Source organism: Marmota marmota, unplaced genomic scaffold, assembly GCF_001458135.2.
Source record: "Marmota marmota marmota unplaced genomic scaffold, marMar, whole genome shotgun sequence".
NCBI lineage: Eukaryota > Metazoa > Chordata > Mammalia > Rodentia > Sciuridae > Marmota > Marmota marmota.
This window is the reverse complement of record NW_026000093.1, coordinates 674,451-690,487: the sequence shown is the minus strand read 5'-3', so window position 1 is coordinate 690,487 and position 16,037 is coordinate 674,451. Positions and strand designations below refer to the sequence as shown.

Sequence of the window (16,037 nt, the reverse complement as noted above, 5' to 3'; positions counted from 1 at the left end):
ATTCAAAACTCTGGTACTTTTCTGTTATTACCACCTTGGGAATTGAACCTGTGGTCTACCACTGAGCTACATCTCCAGTTCTTTTTGTATTTTATTTTGAGACAGGGTCTTGCTAACTTGCTGAGGCTGGCCTAAAACCTCCATATCCTCTGCCTCAGTCTACCCAATAGTTTGGAGTACAGGCATGAGCCACTGAGTCTGGTTCAATGTAGTTTTTGGTTAAAAAAATTCAGTAATGTTAGTGTAGTTTTTGTAAATCTTTAATTAATGCATGAAATATGCAACAACCAGGAAGTAAGAGTCAAATGGCTATAAAAAATAAAGACTAAATTTTTATATTTAAGAACTATTTGTGGGGCTAGGGTTGTGGCTCAGTGGTAGAGCTCTTGCCTAGCCTATGTGAGGCGCTGGGCTCGATTCTCGTCACCATATGTAAACAAATAAAATAACGGTCCATTGACAATTAAAAAATATTAAAAAAATAGAGAGCTATTTGTAACTTGACAATACTGATTTTTCTTAAAATTTGCTGGGCACAAATGACAGGAGTGGTGGTGAACATCTATAATCCCAGCTGCTTGGGAGGCTGAGGAAGGAGGATCATAAGCTCAAGGCTAGCCTGGCAAGTACTAAAACTGTCTCAGAATAAAATATAAAGGGCTAGGACTGCAGCTCAGTGGTAGAGTGCTTGCATAGCACATGTGAGGCCCTGAGTTTGATCCTAGTACCACAACCAAAGACTATGATTTTTCCTCTTCCCATTGTTATAAGACCTTGGGGACAGTCACAAGTCTGGCTCCAGAGAGACCTATCAGTTTATGTCAGAATCAGTGGATCTAAGGGCTTCCCAGGGCAGGACACAGACTTGTATAAATAGGCTTATATCCTATCTTTACTATCCTATGTGACCTTGGGGAGTGGTTAGAAATGTGGGTGCCCCACAATCGGGTACATCTCAGCCTCTTCTAGCTCCACTTCTCTGAGTTCCTCATTCCTTCCTCTCCCTGCTTCTTCTCTTAGGGTGCTTGGGGCTGCTGGTTACTTTCTTGTTCTAATAGTCTATGAGTCTCCCTGTATGAAAGCCTTGAATTCAGTATGATGATGGCATCGTGACTTCTTCCTAGTGGATATAGGACTTTTTATTTTCTTAGTCAATAAGACAATAAATGAATTTAATCTGCAGCTCAAGAAATAGGCAAGTCAGATAAGCCACATAGGTGTGCTTGAAAAGCTTGGGGGTCTATAGCTTAGGTGACATTTGCTAAGTAATTAGCACTTTCTTCTTCTCTACAACATTTAGCCCATGTATACCCGTAAAGGTTGGGTGTGACAGTTGAGATAAATGTGTGGGTAACTAGTGCAAAGGTTTTCATTTTGATTTTATAATGTTTCAAAAATTTGATATGATAGCTAATGATTCAACTTATTTGAGAGACGAAGTATGGAAGACAAAACCTGACAGTTCAAAATGTCACATTACTTTACCTTATATGCTCAGTTAAATAATAACTGTGTACTTTACCTGTAAACAGTTAAAAAATATGTAAGCATATTATACTTACACCTTCAAGTGGTATTTTGATGTGCAGTATGGAAAGTTGGAACCTTGGTAAAATATTGGCTAAAAATTTCCTTTTATCATTTGTGAAAGTACAAGAGAAGTTCTACACATAGAGAAATTTACCTATTTATATAGATCACAGATGGCAAACTACGGCCCATAGGCTAAATTCTGCCTGCCACCTGTTTTGCAAAGAAAGTTCTATGGGCACACAGCCACACCCATCTACTCATATATTATTGTCTATGGTTGCTTTCCTTATACATAGCTGAGAACAACAGAGAGTTGTACTATCTGCCAAGAGTAAAATTCCATTTTTGCCAAACCTTGGTATATACAAATGAGAAGATAAAAATATATATAAAAAAAGCAAGACCAGCTATATATGTCGGATATCTGATCTTTATTACCTCAATCTTCTCAATATTCCTGTAAGGTAGATACCAAATGAGTCCCTACCAATATCCTAATACATTTAATTGCCAAATCATTCACACTATTATACCATTTTCTGATGGAAAACAAAATATCAGGAAGAATCAAATAAAAATTTCCCTCAAGTGACCCAGATGAAATGAGAGTCTATAAAAGATGCTGCATCCTATTACCCAGCTGCCATGACCCTTAGAGGAAGAACTTTAGCTCTTCTACTTTCCCAAATTAATCATAATACTTTTCAAAGGCCTAAGTTCATATTTGCAAAGAAATTAAGCTTAAAAGAGGAGATATTTTCTACTTTGTGATGAAACTGATCTAGGAAGTACCTGAGCTCTGCAAATTCTCGACTACTTGAGAATACTGGCTACACTGGTTTATTCTTTAATCTCAAAACAAGCCATTCAAGTCAGGCATGGTGGCCCACACCTGTAATCCCAGCGGCTTGGGAGGCTAAGACAGGAGGATTGAGAGTTGAAAGCCAGCCTCAGCAAAGATGAGGCGCTAAACAACTCAGTGAGACCCTGTCTCTAAATAAAATATAAAATAGGGCTGGGGATGCGGCTCAGTGGTTGAGTACCTCTGAGATCAATTACTGGTACCTCAAAAAACATACAAAACCTACCAAACAAAAAAACCAAGCCATACAAGAAATCAATAAATATTCTTCATTTAAAATGTTTTTAAGTTTTTAGCAGCATTTCCTATTTTCATTTTGTTAGAAAGATGTGAGTATAGGTATATTCATGACACAAATGAATGACTCTTAAAAAGTTATTTTTTGCCTTTAGGCAAAGTTTGCCCATGAAAAGATAAAACAATATGAACAGTTCTATTTATCTTAGTCAGAACTGGTTGGGTAGGTTACTTTTTATTCCCTATAACATGATGATTCCTTGCTCTGGCTAGGGGAAAAAAATGACTTTTTCCACGCAATTTTCAAAACACTGAGGGGAAACATCCTGGTAGCCAAAATGCTCTTTTTAAGAGCATTCTCCAACAATGGTTCAATAGGGAAAGCTATATATTGTGAGATTCTGGTTTGTTTTTGAGTGTAGATCTGAATAGCACCCAGGGAGTTCCTGTATTTTTAGGGCCATTATAAATCACATCCCATGACAGCATGAGTGAGTTCATGTAAACATAGTGGTATCATGAGTAACAAAATGTGTTTCCATCAGAAGCTCTTTAGGCTGCGTAAGCGACCTGAACACTAACAGGCAGTTCAGGCTAGTGTTAACCAGCTACAGCTGGTTCATTGCTATAAAAAGAACTAATGAAAACACAAATGCTAACTTCTCCATTCCATTCTGGCCACTACCTCAGGGCTCCACAAAGGCAGCCCTTTCCAAATGCTCACAGTGAATGAACTGGCTGGGTCTGGTTCTCTGAAGTTGTTTACTGAACAGTGTGTGCAGGAGCCTCTATGAGCACCAAAGGATGGAGTGGGGGGTGGGGTGGGGAATATCACATGATCTACTAGCTCACAAAGCCAATTCTTCTGGATAATCTTGTATTTAGTTCTGTAACAAATAGGAGGCAGCAGAGAAAAATTTCAAAAGGAGAGGTAAAGTACCTTGAACATTCTTTTTACACACCTATACTTTGAGTACTTTGGTTAATCTGAGATAAATTAATGCCTTATCAAATATTCTAAACTGTTAAGATAAATCATTTCTTATTGACTTATTTTCCATGAGGAAGCACTTTTAGGATAAAAAGATAATCATTTTTAAAATTCTTTATATGACTAAAAAAATCTAGGCTATTAGTGTCAGAGGTGAGCATGGAGATTTTCTCCCATCTTTTCGTCTCATGGATGAACTATTTGGTGCTCAGAGGATCCCTATCTTGCTGCAGATCACACTATTTGGTGGCAAAAAAAAAAAAAAGAATGTGGGTGTCTGGCATTCATGACTGTTTCCATCTTGTGCTTGATGCAGCTATGTGAACATGGTCAAAAATCAAAGGAAGAGAGTGCCAGATTATTTTGTATTATCATGGGGATCTGACCTAACCTAGTCTTTTAATGTATAAGATTACTTGCAATGTCAAATGAAAATTTAGGGAGTTGCCCTGGCATTTCTTCATGTTCTTAAATAGGTTGTGTTATCCTACGAGCTACTCCGCCTGCTGAAAGGATTTCTGCCTTTGTCTATGCAGGGCTGTCCCTTGGTGCTTAAGACATTAATCTGCAGTGCAGATGCTGACTTGTGAGTCACCTCCCCCCCCCAGCCCCCTCCAGATTCCAGTCCCATATTTCAATCATTTGTGCAACATCCCACCAGGGAACCCTGTCATCAATACCATCTCCACCTTCTATGAACAGCCAGGGGGCTATGAGGCCATGGCAGCCAGAGAAATTGCACTGAGGGAGAGATGTGGCTGTCAGCAGTCAGCAGTTGCCCCCCTTTGTCTTACGTGGGCTTGTGCTCATCTTCTTAAAGCAGCCTTCTGGTTTGCTACCTCTCACAGTTAGGAGTCCCTGTAGCTCAGTAAATCTCCCAGCTGCTCCAAGTGGCTGGTCTCTAACTTCAAGTCTAATGTTTCTTTTACCCTCTTCTCTCATGTAGCCCTGTATCTCAATATCATTGTCCAAGTTAATGAAATTAAAAACTCTGAAGTAATTTTTAGACCTTATTTTTCTCCCTTCTTAAATCCAAACCATACATTCCACTGTATGCTCCTGGCAGGCCCTGAGTACCTCACATTTAACATTCCAGGCTCTCAACTCTGTTTTCTGCCTCACCACCAAGATACTACTTTGACTATGTCAAATGTGGTCAGAAGTTTTTGCTTGAATGGTAAACTGTAAGCCCTCTGCAACATCATCTCAATCTGTCTTTCCAGTCTCATTTTACAATGACTTTAATACTTGAATTTTTAAAGCTATTATCTTAAAAACATTTATGAAGGTCCTACCATTAATCTGGCTCTGTAATAGACAGTATGGCAAGGCCTGGGGAAAAGGGAGATGTGCACATACAGACAAAAAGGGAAGAGTTCCTTTCCCTAGATATGATCAAGTCACCATGGGGAGACAGACAAAACTGAGTAAGAGAAAGGCATGAAAAGAAATGAGAGAAAGAAACTTTAAAACAGGTCTTAGGGATCATGTAGCTCCAACTCTATAACTGACAGATGAGATAGCCAAGGCAGGGAAAGATGGTATGAGGTTCCTAGGTCATTCATTTGCTATTTCTCTCACTGTTACAATAAGTCATGTAAGGAAATATTTTAAAACCAAATGATCTAGACACAAAAGGTCATATTTTGTCTGAGTTCAATGATAGAAAATATGTAGAATAGGTAGATACCTAGAGATAGGAAGTATATTATTACTGGTTGCCAGGGGTGGGGGCAGTGGAGGCAGGAGGGGAACAGGGATTAGTAACTGCTAGTGGGTCTGTTATGGTTTGGAGTGAAGTATCCCCCAAAAGCTCAAGTGTGAGACAATGCAAGATTATTCAGAAGTGAAATGATTGGGTTATGAGAGCCTTAACCAAATCAGTAAGTTAATCCCTTGACAGGAATTAACTGAGTGTTAGCTGAAGATGGGTAGGGTGTGGCTAGAAGAGGTGGGTCATGGGGGGGGGCGTGCCTTTGGGGGAAATATTTAGTGAGCTGAGCTTAGTCTCTTTCTGCTTCCTGATCACCATGTGAGCTGCCTCCCTCTGCCATACTCTTCCACTATGGTGTTCTGCCTCACTTAAGGCCTGAGGAATGGAGCTGGCTATCTATGGACTGACACCTCTGAAACCATGAGCCCCTAAATAAACCATTCCTTCCCTAAAATTGTTGTCAGTCTTTTAGTCACAGAAGTGAAAAAGCATACTAAAAGCGGGTCCAAAGTCTCCTTCTGTGGTAATGAAGTCATTCTGGAATTAGACAGTGGTGATGTTGTACAACATGGTGAACACAATGAAAACCAAGGAATCATACTCCTTAACATGAGTTAAATGGTCACGTTTATTGCACAACCAAAACAAAGCTGAGAGATGCAAAGCTATAACTACACAGCTACCATTATCTTGCTGCATCTTCTCTTTCAAAAAGTCTTCTCTGGGGCTGGGGTTGTGGCTTAGTGGTAGAGCGCTTGCCTACCATATGTGAATCCCTGAGTTCGATCCTCAGCACAACATAAAAATAAATAAATTAAATAAAGGTAATGTGTCCATCTACCAGGAAAAAAAAAAAAAAAAGGTCTTTCCTGGCTACTGTGGCACTTGCTATAATTCCTTACTTCTTTTCCTACCAGTGTACTCTCCAACTTGTATCCTATTAGAGTACAGGCATGTCTCTGTGAAATATCCTCTCTCTACGCACCTGTTCATTTGGTTTAACCTCAGATCTAGGCAGAGGAGCTCATACCTGCCCACCCATGTGGCACAGCCATATATCTCTTCCAGTCCTTCACTCCAGAGTCATGAAGAAATTGGGAAGAGATGGTGCTGGATTTGGTTTGCTTTGATAATAATTTCCACAACACACAGCTTGTTTAATAATTTCACATCAAAAGTACAGTCATAAGAGCAGAAATCTTGGTGTAGAATGTAAAATACTCATCCAAATTAACATGAATTTCATGAGTACTGAATGCTGCACTAATAGCTTCACACACACTGAATCATTCCATGCTTCCAACATGACCTTGGCAGGCACCTGTTGTCTTCCCATTTTACAAGTGGCAGAATCAACATTCAAATATCTCGCCCAAGGTCCAACAGCAAGAGGAGGTAGAGCCAAAATGTAGACCTGAGTCCAGCTGTCCAGAGAGCCCAAGTGTCCCACTGAACTACCATCAAGGTAGTTCTGCAGCTGGAGAGGATAGAAGGCAAAGAGATAAAAAAAAAGCAGGTCTGCCTGGAGACAAGGAAAGGCATGGGGAAGGAAGTAGCAGAAGATACCACTGAAAGGTTGGGACCACTCATGTCCAGGGTGAAGAGTGCAGCCAATCTAAATCTAGGGATGGCAGGAAAATTGCAAGTCGTCTAGCTTCAGGTAGGGCAAATGAAGCAGAGCACAAGATCCTTTATTCCCCATCTGTCCATCACCATGATAAACTCAAGGGGGAAAAAGACCTTAAGAGAGCAGCCATCTGCTCCAGTTTCATTCAGCAAATATTTGCAGAGTATAGTGCTTACCATGTACCAGGTATGGGAGTAGGCCCTGGGAAATGCAAGAAGAGCAACAGCAGACATGACTACTACTAACCCAAGCAGAAGCTTAGAGGTTAGGAAGAAGGACAGAGAAACAGTGAAGGGCCACTTTGAGTATTAGAAACTCATCTAGGTTAGTTACGATACGCCCATCCTCTCTATTTCCATTAAATACACACACATACACACACACATCAATTTCTAAATTAATTCTATTAAAAATCCATCAATTCCTAAATTAATTCTAGCTGTAGAGGCTTGTTGCAGGGTCATTTTCCAGGGCTGGCCAATCCTCCCCTGAGCATAGAATATAGGGTAAAGTCATGTCTGGACTGTGCTGCCAATCCAAATAGGGCCTGCTGTATGAAGTAGATATTCAAATGGATAATAAGCACATGTAAAGAAGTTCAACATCATTAGGGAGAAGACAATCAAAGTCACAATGAGATATCACTGCACATTCATTTTTAGTTTTTATTTTTATTTTGGGTATCAGGGATTGAGCTCAAGGGCACTCAATCACTGAACCATGTCCCCAGCCCTATTTTGTATTTTATTTAGAGACAGGGTCTCACTGAGTTGCTCAGCACCTCGCCCTTGCTGAGGCTGGCTTTGAACTCGTGATATCCTCTGTCTCAGCCTCCGGAGCCACTGGATTACAGGCATGCGCCACTGCACCTGGCCACTTCACACTCTTTAGGATGGTTGTTATTTTAAAATAAGAAGAGGGAAAAGAAAAGAAGGTTGCAAGTTTTAGAATATGGAGAAGTTTAAACTTTTGTGCATTACTGGTGGAAATTTAAAGTGGTGCTGCCACTGTGGAAAACAGTATGGTGGTTCCTCAAAAAGTTAAACATTGAATTACCATATAACTCAGCAATTCTATTCCTGGACGTAGCCTAGAGAAATAAAAACATACATCAGCAGAAAAATTTCTACAAAGATGTTCATACAGCATTATTTATTTGTAACCCTCAAATAAAACAACATAAATGTCCATAAACTGAGGAGTGGATAAACAAAATTTGGTACATCCACACAATGGAATATTTTTCAGCCATAAAAAGGATCAAAATATTAGCATATATATGATGTGTATGTGTAGGCAGACTGTTACAGTTTGGATTTGGAATGTTCCCCAAAAGTCATATGTTGAAAGCATGGCCCCCAGTACATCATGTTACATCATGTTACATTAAAGATATACAAAAAAATTACATAGTTTAGGGTTCCATTTATCTGAAACATACAGAATAGAGAAAGGAAGCAGATTAGTGGTTGCCATGCAGTAGGGTAGAAGTTAATAGGGTACTGCTTAATGAACACAGGGTTTCCTTTGGTGTGAGAATAATGTTTTGGTCCTAGAGTTGAATACTGCACAACACTATGAATGTACTACTGCTAAATGAAGCATTAATTTTATGTTTATTAATTTCACCTCAATAAAACAAATGGACAATTAAATAAAAGGTGATGTGTGTGTATACACACAAAATTATTATGGGTTCTATCAGTTATTCAGGAAGACAGTTCTATAGTACCTGGCTCCTCCTCAGAGGCTGTTACTAGAAACAGTCTCTTCTCAGATAAACTTCCAGGTGGTCTATACAGAGGGGACATATATGCATGTATAATATGTAATGTGCATACTTGGTGTTGTTTTTGCCAAATATTAACTGAGTGCACTCTCTCCAAGCAGAGGTAACAGAGGAGGCATAGCTGCAAGGTTTGAAAGGCAGAGCACTTGCAAGTATGTGGTTTCATTGCTGCATCTCATCTCTTTATGCTACATAACTTTCCACCACCAATAAAACAGAGACCAGATATTTTTCTTTAGAAAGCACATGGAAGGGGCTGGGGATGTGGCTCAAGCGGTAGAGCACTAACCTGGCGTGCGTGCGGCCTGAGTTCGATACTCAGCACCACATACAAAGATGTTGTGTCCGCCAAGAACTAAAAAATAAATATTAAAAAAATTCTCCTCTCTCTCTAAAAAAAAAAAAAAAAAAAAAANTAAAAAAAAAAAATCTAAATCTAAATCTAAAAAAAAAAAAAAAAAAGAAGCACATGGAAAAAATTAAAAATTTTAACAGAAAGGCAAATTGCCAGACAGAACTCCCATAGTCTGCCATGATGAATATTTCTTGCCTTTAAATACGCAGTAACCCTTATACAAAGTATATCACTATAGGAAATCTCATTCTAGTCTTTTCTGGAGAAAGAATGATGTACTACTCAGCAGAATAAAAATTGGAATTGGTCACATTCAAAAGCTTTAAAGAGGACTGGGGACATAGCTCAGTTGGTAGAGTGCTTGCCTCGAATGCACAAGGTCCTGGTTCAATCCCCAGCACCACAAACAAACAAACAAACAAACAAGCAAAAAAGATTTAAAGATAGGACTTCTTGATATTCTTGCTGCCACTTTTTGATTGTTCATAGAGAGATGGGCCCTCAGAGAACTTTAGCTTTTCCCTGTCCAAATGTCTGTGGTTTTCCTGGGTAGATATGGTTCAGTAATAACTTAGCTAGTGCAAAGACTTGGGATACAGAACTAAATAAGCTATTTCTGAAGTTTTCCAAGAGCCTATTGAAGTGACAGACAAGTAGATATCTAATTATGTGCTTCTTCCTCTCAGCTAATTTGATTTAATTCAGTGTTAAATGTTACATCTTAATACTCTGATCATTTACCTATGGTTACTTAATTTTTTCAGTCCTGTATTAATTGCAGTAAATGTTTTAAAACCCCTAAATAATTATCAGTGGATTCTTTTTTCCTTATTCAAGATTAGATCCTTATCTTTCATGGTACACAAAAGTCAATTCAAAATGGATCAAAGAATTGGGAATTACCAGGAACTATGAAACTTCTTGAAGTAGGGTCCATACTCCTACAGATAGGCACAGGCAACGACTTTCTCAATAGAAACCCTACCTGCCTTAAGTTCAGGAAATAATGCCAAGAATTAATAGAGGATGAAGATTTGGTCCTACTTTTTCTTCTATTAGGTCTCTGGTCTAATCCTTGGGTCCTTGATCCACTCTGAGTTGAGTTTTGTGCAGGGTAAGAGAAAGGGGTCTAATATCATTTTGGTACATGTGGATTTCCAATATTCCCAGTACCATCTGTTGAAGAGGCTATCTTTTCTCCAATATATGTTTTTGGTGTCTTTTTCTAGTATGAGATAACTGTATTTATATGGGTTTGTCTCTGTCTTCTACCTAATAAAAGAAAAAGTAGGACCAAATCTTCATTATGTCGGCTTAGGACAAGAAATAAAATCAAGAATCAATGAGTGGATGGATTCAAACTAAAAAGTTTCTTCTCAGCAAAGGAAACAATAATGTGAAGAGAGAGCCTACAGAATGGGAGAAAACCTTTAACCACATGTACCTCAGATAGAGTACTAATCTCCAGGATATATGAAGAACTCAAAAAACCTAATAACCCAATCCATAAATGGGCTAAGGAACAAGGAACTGAACAGACAATTCACAGAAGATATACAATCGATCACCAAATATATGAAGAAATGTTCAACATCTCTAGCAATTAGAGAAATGCAAGTCAAAACTAAGATTTCATCTCACTTCAGTCAGAATGACAATTATCAAGAATACAAGCAACAAGTGTTGGTGAGGATGAGGGGAAAAAGGTACGCTCACATATTGCTGGTAGGACTGCAAACTGGTTTAACTACTATGGAAAGCAGTATGGGGATTCCCCAGAAAACTTGGAATGGAACCACTATTTGACCCAGCTATCCCACTCCTTGGTTTATACCCAAAGGACTTAAAATCAGCATACTATAGTAACAGCCACATCAATGTTTATAGCAGCTCAATTCATAATAGCTAAACCTAGAAGCCCTTCAACTGTGGATTGGATTAAAAAATGTGGTACATATACACAATGGAACATCACTCAGATTTAAAGAAGAATAAAATTATAGCATTTACAGGTAAAATGGATAGAACTAGAGAATATCATGGTAAGCGAACTAAGCCAATCCCAAAAAACCAAAGGCCAAATGTTTTCTCTGATAAGCAGATGCTGATCCATAATTGGGGGGCGGGGTAGGGAAGAACAGAGGAACTTTGGCTTGGGTAGGGGGAGTGAGGCAAGGGGAGGGAGTGTGGGGGTGGGAAGGAGAGTGGAATGAGACAGACATGTATGATTGCATGGATGGTGTGACTCTGCATTATGCACAGCTAAAGAAATGAGAAGTGTGCTCCATTTGAGTACAATGAGTTGAAAAGCATCTGCTGTCATATATAACTAATTAGAACAAATAAAGAATTAATAAATGGGATGGCATTTCAGTTAAAAAAGCTTCTGTACAAAGGGAACAATTAAGAATGTGAAGAAAGAACCTAAAGAATGAGAGAAAATCTTTGCTAGCTACTCTTCTGACAGAGAATTAATATCCAGAGAATATAAAGAACTCAAAAAACTTAATAGTAAAAAATTTATTAATACCCAATTAATAAATGGGCAGATGAATTTAACAGATACATCTCAAAAGAAGAAATACAAATGGCTAACAGGTATATGAAAAAGTGTTCAACATCTTTAGGAATTAGGAAAATCAAATCAAATCTATACTGAGATTTCATCTCACTCCAGTCAGAATGGCAGCCATTAGGAAAGGTAGCAGAATACAACAGTCACTAGTATGGCAATATGTAAAAACGTGGATGTGTAACCAATGTAATTCTGCAATCTGTATACAGGGTAAAAATGGGAGTTCATAACCCACTTGAATCAAATGTATGAGATATGATATGTCAAGAGCTTTGTAATGTTTTGAAAAAAAATAAAATAAATTTAGAATTATAGCTCCATTCAAAAAAAAAAAAAAGAATACAAACAATAATAATTGCTAGAGAGGATGTGGAGGAAAAAGGAGCACTTTTATGCTGTTGGTGGTAGTGTAAATTAGTACAACCACCTTGGAAATCGGTATGGAGATTTCTCAAAAGACTGGCAATGGAACCACCATATGATCTAGCTATACAACTCCTTGGAATTTATCCTAGAGAATTAGAGTCAGCATACTATAGTGATATATACATACCCATGATTATAGCAGCACAATTCACAATAGCCAAATCTTGGAACAAGCCTAGGTATCTATCAGTGGATAAATGGATAAAGAAAATGTGGTATATCTACACAATATATTTTTATTCAGTTATAAAGAGGAATAAAATTAAATCATTTGTAGGAAAATGGATAGAACTTGAGGGCATTATGTTAAGTGAAATAAGCAAAACTCAGAAAGTCAAGGGTTGTATGTATTCTTTCACAGGTGGAAGCTAGAGAGGAAAAAGGAAAAGAAAGGTGGGGGCATCTCATGAAAATCAAAGGGAGATCAGTAACTGAGAGGAAAGGGACCAGAGGGAGGGAGGAGGAGAGGGAAAGGGGAAATAATGAGGAATGATATTGGCCAAATTGTATTGCTATACCGTGTGCATGTATGAATATGTAATAATAAATCCCACCTTATGTACGATTATATTGTACCAATATAATAATATGGAAAAAATTCTTCACTGAAGAGCTATCCTGTTCCTCCTTTGTTACTTACCTAAGGGTCCCTCCTTATTGCCCCCTTGCCTGCTCCTTTACATCGACTGAACACTCTTTAGGAACTCTGGTCCCAAGGGTTTCACCTTTTATCTGACTGGAATAACTAGACTTCACTTTTGTTCTAAAGCAGAGTATTCTTGGTAATTTCCACCTTACTGGCTTCCCTGATAGCAGCATTTGTAGTGCAACTCCATGGTATGATTAGTTCTGAAAAAAGAAGGGGAACACACAACCTCACTCCACTTACTCAGCTGCTCACACAGCCACTATTTTTCCCCCATTGGCATGTACTTTTGTTAATGTTTACCCCCAATTCCTCTGCTTTGATCACCGGCCTCTGCCAGCATATGTCCTGTACCAAAACTAGATGAATCATAGTCCCTGATTTCAGAGGGTTTATTTATAGTTAAATGGGAAGAGTTAAATAAAGAAAACTCATGTGGGATTATTCTAAAGGCACTCACAGTCTCTCTCAGGAAGGAGGGTGTTTGTTCAAAGACTTGCTTGGGAGGATCTGTTTGATTCAGCTTTATGTGGAGATGGAGCTCATCTGGGTCAAGCTCTTTAGAACCTGAGAGGCAAAAAATCAGTACAAGGGTAAGACTACCAAGACAGCCAGCTGGCTACACTAAGTACTTTGGGTCTAGCAAATGCTGAGAGACAAGGCAGAGTAGGTCACTTGACAGATGCAAACACAAGAGAGGAACAGCAAGGTATAGCAGCTCACTGGGGGCAAGAAGTCACCTTAGGTCAGACTTGATCTCATGCTATTTGTGCTTCTTGGCCACAGAGCTGTGGGCTTGCATTTGGTCACCCCGCAGATACTGCCAGGCTGCGTGCTATCTCCTGTGGCTCTTCTCCCTGCTGTCATCTCAGCAAAGCACATTCCAGAGCTGCAATCTGGTTAGGAAAGGTCTAGTGTGACCAGAATGCTGCTCCAGGGTGCAGCTACAGGCCTGAGAGTAGGAATACAGACAGTTCCAGATCTCTAGCTTCTTTAAAGAGCGAAAGTTTCCAGGGAAAAGAGGGCAGGAACTGTGAGGGGAAAATTCCATGCCTTTTATATAGGGTCACCTTGAAATCATTCTTGATCTCGACAGAGAACAGGTGCTGGAAAATCACCCCGGCCAGGTTAAGATGCAAACTTAGAATTAAGGTTGCACATATGTCAGGATATGATCCTGAAAAATTACTTTTGCTATCTTCATTATAGTATCAAAACTTTACTACCATAACTGCCTATACTTACATCATTAGGCTGTTGTCATTCCCTTTCACTGTTTCCTTAAAGTCTATTACTGGTATAATATATTGGAAAAGAACATGGAAAACTTCACTGCTGTTTTCATGTTATCCATACATTTACTAAAGATGTTCAAAGTATGTAGCTATAATCGAGAACATCAATTATTATGAGAATTTATGAGAATTTAAACTACGTGAACATAATTGCTTTGAAATGTTCTACACCTTTGATTTTTCTATGAAACATTTGAAATTTTAATCAGTTGTATCCTCACATTAGACTAATAAAACAATAAAAGTGTTAAAAAAGGGATAAGGGGCAGAAAAATGTATCAATTATCTGCCATTCAGAAGGGAAGAAATGACATGCATAAAAGGACATAATGTAGTATACATTGTAATAAGTGCCCAAAATGATAGATTTAACTGAAACATATTTGGGGACATAGTATTTCCAGAAAATGCAACAGTAGATACTACTTCTGCTACTATTAAATATAATCCTGGAGGAGATCCAAGATGGTGAACTAGAGCAGAGGAAACATTGTTTCTCAGTGAGGCAGTCATGGCTGCCTGCTGATCCCCTGATGTTTACCCCCAATTCCTCTGCTTTGATCACCGCCCTCTGCCAGCATATAGCCTGCCTTTTAATCACAGATCACTCACTCTTTGATCGCCACTGATCTTCTGCCATTTGCCTGCTCACTGCCTGCCTTTCACCCACCGATCACTTGCTGATTGCCTGCCATTAGCCTGCAGAATTTCAGCGCATCGCCCGCTGCCCTCTGCTGCTTGGAAGTCCATTGTACTCGCAGGTTTGGATATGCAGGGCTGCTGCCATCTTGGAACAGTGACCAGGGCCTGTAGGTTTGCTGCTGTCACTACCACCATCTCGAAGGTGTGACCACCTCAGTCTGGGGACACTGGCCAGGGCCTGGAGATATACTGTTGGGGTACCTGCAGGTCTGATTACACCTGAGGTCTTTCTACTGGGTATGCTAGTGGCCACCATCTGGCTGCCCCTTTGCAGGGTCTCTCCTTTGTGTGAGCACATTCCTAGTGGTCTTTCTGCAAGTTGAAATGGCATTGACATTTTGGGATTGCAGCAAGATAGAGCCTGGGGAAGCTGAAGTCCAGGTCTGTCAGATTGAAGCTGGGTTTGTGTGGGACAGTCTGGGTCTGGCAAGTCTGTGGAAAGTCAGAGACTAGGGGCAGTTCTCCTGGTAAGAGCACAAATTGGAGAAACTGGAGAAAACTGGCTCTCTCCAGCTTAGTGAGTCCTGAAGTGCATGGGGAAGAAGGAGAGGTCTACAACAGGTGGGAAGATTTGAAGAGGGTGTGACAGCATCTTGCTATTAGTTTGCTCAACCACTGGTCCAGCACCCACCAGACTGGAGCTACCATCAAACTTCAGATAGCCCCACCTATCTGCAGAGAAGGGAAGCTGAGAAAAATTTTGAAAGCCAACGGAAACATTCATTCAATTTCCCATTGAGACTTTTCTTTTTTTTTTTTTCACTCCTTTCTCTCTCACATCTCCAGCATCTTTGACTCCAAATATTTTTCATGCATCAATTTATTGAGGAATGGGATGTCTGAATAGTATAATAGTTTTGTTGTGTATTCTTATATTTTTACAGTTTTAAAAAAAATCTATATTTTTTTCTCACCCATCTCTATGAATTCTCTCACTTCTCTAATACTAACAGCCAACCTTTATTAATTCCTCCCTCACTTTTACTATACATCTTACCTGTATCTTTTCTCCTTCTTCCTCATAAAAATCACATCTTACATTACTTCTGTTCCCTTATCGTTCATCATTTGAAACGGTAAATCCTTTTAGAAAACTTACTATTTATACTGTAGGCAATAATTGAACACATCATTTTTGTTTATTGCAACAAAACTGTAGATGTCTTAATAGTAGCTATTTGGATTAAGGTTGTATATTGTTTGCATTGGGTGCTGTTAATATTGTCTCCCCCTTAAAGGTGAGGCACTGGAAGCATTCAGGGACACTATAAGACTACAGGGAAGA

The 16,037-nt window shown here is 39.2% G+C and overlaps 1 protein-coding gene across 13 annotated transcripts in view; it reads right to left on the bottom strand.

The window, feature by feature from the left end:
- The window catches only part of Spidr (scaffold protein involved in DNA repair), a 394,388-nt gene that overhangs the window by 92,114 nt on the left and 286,237 nt on the right, over window positions 1-16,037 (bottom strand). The window contains exon 1 of one of the 13 annotated variants that reach the window (XM_048782875.1): window positions 13,216-13,314. The exons of the other annotated variants lie outside the window; for them this stretch is intronic. The gene's annotated coding sequence lies outside the window, so the exon portion shown is untranslated. Of the gene's footprint in view, window positions 1-13,215; window positions 13,315-16,037 lie in introns of those variants that run through there. 13 annotated transcript variants of the gene reach the window in all.